This window comes from Enhydra lutris, unplaced genomic scaffold (assembly GCF_002288905.1).
Source record: "Enhydra lutris kenyoni isolate GAN:26980312 unplaced genomic scaffold, ASM228890v2 scaffoldscaffold341, whole genome shotgun sequence".
NCBI lineage: Eukaryota > Metazoa > Chordata > Mammalia > Carnivora > Mustelidae > Enhydra > Enhydra lutris.
In genome coordinates this window covers 12,795-17,440 of record NW_019154425.1, presented here as the reverse complement: position 1 = coordinate 17,440, position 4,646 = coordinate 12,795, and the positions used below count along the sequence as shown (strand labels likewise).

The following is a 4,646-nucleotide window of genomic DNA, read 5'->3' as shown; positions in this document are numbered from 1 at the left end:
AAATCCTTAATACACTAACTATGTTTAGACCTTAAGGAAGTGGAGAATCAACAACAAATTAAGCCTAACCTATGCACTGGAAGGGAAACAATTAAGATTAGAGGAGAATTCAATGAATGAGAAACCAGAAATACAGTAGAACACGTCAATGAAACTAGAAGCTGGTTCTTTTAAAGACTTAATAAGATAAATAAGCCACTGGCCAGACTTATCCGAAAGTAAAGAGAAAGGACCCAAATTATTAAATTATGAATGAAACTGAGAGATCATGACTAACATCAAAGCAATAGAATCAATCATAAGGAATTTTTATCAACAGCTATATGTCAACAAGTGAAGCAATATAAAAGAAATGGATGCATTCCTGGGAACCTATAAACTTCCAAGACTGGAACAGAAAGAAATAGACAATCTACACAGATGAATAACCAGTAGCGAGATTCATTCAATGATCATGAACCTCCCAAAAACAGGAGTCCAGGACATGCTAGATTCTGTGGGGAATTCTACCAAATATTCAAAGAAGAAATAATACCTATTCTCCTGAATCTTTTTCAAAAATTAGAAACAGATGGAAAACTTCCAGACTCATTCTATGAGGCCAGCATTACCTTGAGCCCGAAACCAGGCAAAGACCCCATCAGTTAGGAGAATTTCAGACCAATATCCCTGATGAATATGGATGTCAAAAGTGTCAAGTAGATCCTAGATGATTGCACACGATAGTACAAGAAAAGGATCATCTATCATGACCAGGTGGGATTTTCCCTGAGCTGCAACATCCGTTCAACATTTGCAAATCAGTCAGTATGATAGAACAAATTAGTAAGAGAAGAGAGAACAACATGGTCCTCTCATATGATGCAAAAAGAGCATTTGATAAAACACAGCATCCTTTCCTGATTAAAACTCTTCAGAGTGTAGGGATAGAGGGAACATTCCTCAAATTCATAAATTCCATCTATGAAAATCCCACAGTGAATATCATTCCTTTAGGATCAGGAATATGACAAGGTTGACCCCTTTAGCCACTATTGTTCATCATTGTACTAGAAGTTCAAGCAACAGCAATCAGACAACAGAAGGAAATAAAAAGTATTCAAATAGGCAAAGAAGAAGTCAAACTCTCTTTGCAGAAGGCATGTTACATTATGTGGAAAACCCAAAAGACTCCACCTTTAAATTACTAGAACTCATACAGCAATTCAGTAATGTGGCAGGATACAAACCCAATACACAGAAATCAGTTGCTTTTGTATGTACTAACAATGAACCTGTGGAAAAAGTAATTAGACAATTGATTCCATTTACAATAGCAAAAATATAATAAGATACATTGGAATAAACCTAACCAAAGAGGTAAAGGATCTGTACTCCAGAAACTACAGAACACTTATGAAAGAAATGGAGGAAGACTCAAAAAGATGGAAAAACATTTCATGCTCATGGTTTGGAAGAATAAATATTGTTAATATATCTATGTTTCCAAGAAGAACCTATAATTTCCATAATGATCTAAATACTATAGTCGTTTTTCAAAGTGCTGGAACAAACAATCCTGTAATTTGCCTGGAATCAGAAAAGATCCCAGATCAAGAAGGAAATGTTGAAAAAGGGAAACAAAGCTGGGGGCATCACATTGCCTGATTTCTAGCTATATTACAGAGCTGCAATCACCAAGACAGCATGGTACTGGCACAAAAACTGACACTTACACCAGTGGAACAGAGTAGAGAACCCAGAAATGGACCCTCAACTCTATGTCAAGTAATTGACAAAGTAGGAAAAAATATCCAATGCAAAAAAAGAGGGTCTTTTCAATAAATGGTGCTGGGAAAATTGGACAGTTATATACAGAAAAAATGAAACTCGACCATTTGCTTATACCATACACAAATATAAACTCAAAATGGATGAAAAACCTCAATGTGATACAGGAATCCATCAGAATCCTAGAGTAGAACATCTCTTGTTCTATCCTCTTCGACATTGGCCACAGCAACTTCTTACAAGACATGCCTCCAAAGGCAAAGGAAACAAAAGCAAAAATGATCTTTTGGGACTTCATCAAGGTAAAAACCTTCTGTATAACAAAGGAAACAGTCAATGAAACAAAGAGGGCACCCACGGGATGGGAGAAGATATTTACAAATGATACTACAGACAAAGTGATGAGATCAAAGACCTATAAAGAACATCTCAAACTCAACACCCAAAAAACAGATAATCATGTCAAAAAATGGGCAGAAGCCATGAACAGACACTTCTCCATAGGAGACATATGAATAGTCAAGAGGCACATGAAAAAGTGTCCATTCTCATTAGCCATCAGGGAAATTCATATCAAAACCACACTGAGATAACACCTTTCACCAGTTAGAATGGCAGAAGTGACAAGGCATAAACAATGAATCTCAGAACACTGAAAAAATAAAATAAAATAAAATAAAAGTGACAAGGCAAGAAACAACAATGTTGGAGAGTTTGTAGGGAAAGGGGAACCCTCTTACACTGTTGGTGGGAATACACGTTGGTGCAGCTGTTTTGGAAAACAGTGTGGAATTTCCTTAAGAAATTAAAAAAATAGAGCTACCATATGAGCCTCCAATAGCACTACTGAATATTTACTCCAAAGATACAGATGTGGTGAAAAAAAAGGGCCCTCTGTACCCCAATGTTCAAAGCAGCAATGACCACAGTCAACAAATTGTGGAAAGAACCAAGATGACTTTCAACAGATGAATGCATAAGGAAGATGTGGTCCATATACACTATGGAGTATTATGCCTCCCTCAGAAAGGATGAATACCCAACTTTTGTATTAACATGGACAATACTGGAGGAATTATGCTGAATGAAATAAGTTAAGCAGAGAGAGTCAATTATTACATGGTTTCACTTACTTGTGGAGCATAAGGAATAACACGGAGGACAGTGGGTGAAAGAGAGGAGAAAGGAGTTGGGGGAATATGCAGGGGAGACGAACCATGAGAGACTATGGCTCTGAAAATAATCTGAGGGTTTTGAAGGGGTGGGGGTGGGAGGTTTTGTGATCCTGGTGGGTGGGTATTACAGAGGGCACGGATTGCATGGAGCACTGGGTGTGGTGCATAAACAATGAATCTTGGAACAGTGAAAAAATAAAATAAAATGTAAAAATGTTTTATATTCGTGTGTGTGTGTGTGTGTGTGTGTGTGTGTGTGTGTAATCTTCAAACTCTGTATGCACACAACATCCTAGTTCAGGTTTCCTCCTCTTTCCCACACTGTGATTAACATTGACACTGTGAGTATTGTTCAAAATAGAGACAGTACCATGGCTCTTAATTCTCTTGCTTTGGATTTTCGATGCCTCTGTAGGCTCATATCCAGCATGCACTTTACACTGCTTCTAACAAACTCGGACAATGAGCTGGGGGGTCCTCTGATGAACAGAGAATGTATCTGGGACACCTGTAAGGTTCAGATGACACACATGGAGATATTTATAATTCTTTAGTATTTTGGGACAGAACAAGCCAGTGTAAGTGACACTGTCTTTTGTGCATGATAGTATAGTTGTTGTCCCAAATATCCAAGTCAGAGACTCAAGAGGAAGCACAGAATCATGTGAATCAGAGAGGCTCCCTTGGGGAAAAAGCTTGAAGGCATGAATGCCAAAGACCCTGACAGGAAACCTGCCCATATCCTCCACCTGTGCCTGCTCCTGGGGCTTAAAGACAGAACTGGTGAGTGGTGTCCGCCCCCTGGTGGTCCAGATCCCGTCCTACAGTGAGGTCTGTGTCTGGGCTCACACTTATGTCCTCTCACTGTGCCCATTGCACAGTAATACACAGCAGTGTCCTCAGCTCTCAGGCTGTTCATCTGCAGATACAGCGTGTTCTTGCCGTTGTCTCTGGAGATGGTGAATCAGCCTTTCACAGAGTCTGTGTAGTATGTGCTACTTCCATCATTGCTAACACATGCGACCCAGTGCAGCCCCTTCCCTGGAGCCTGGCAGACCCAGTTCATGAAGTAGCTACTGAAGGTGAATCCAGAGGCTGCACAGGAGAGTCTCAGAGACCCACCCAGGCTTCACCAGGTCTCCCCCAGGTTCCACCAGCTGCACCTCACACTCGACACCTGCAGACACAAGACATCCTGGTCAGGAAACTGTCACACATCCATGGTTTCTCTCACTCGTATTCAGTCTCACACTCAAGGTCCCTAATTCTCTGAAATTTACCTTTTAAAAGAGCAAAAAAGAAAAGCCAGCCAAGCACAAACTCCATGGTGAGTTTCCGTTATCCTGTCCTGATTAGTGAATGGGAACACCTGGAAGTATGGGGGCTGGGGCTCCTCTCCCAGCTGCAGGGTTAGGGTTGGGCTGCTTTAATCAGCAGAGCAAAGGCCCTATTTGCATGTCCTCTGAGTATATATTCATCTTGGGGCCTATATGAACAGAGAGGGCAGTCACCAGAGCAGGTGTGATTGCATTTGATTTCGTGGAATTGACAGCCTTATGGAAAATAATATTTTTTTATTATATGTTTTTCTAGAGTGCAGGGTTAACCTCCATGTGCTACCTTTTTTTTTACACATGCACAAAATCTTTAGGTGTAGATTTAATGTGACCCCATTAAGAGATGAGAGTGTATACCTAGAAT

General features: G+C 40.1%; 1 pseudogene; it reads right to left on the bottom strand.

Annotated features, from left to right (window-relative positions):
• Positions 1-3,810: 3,810 nt before the first annotated feature.
• Positions 3,811-4,271, bottom strand: LOC111140262 (annotated as a pseudogene).
• Between the last annotated feature and the right edge of the window lie 375 nt (positions 4,272-4,646).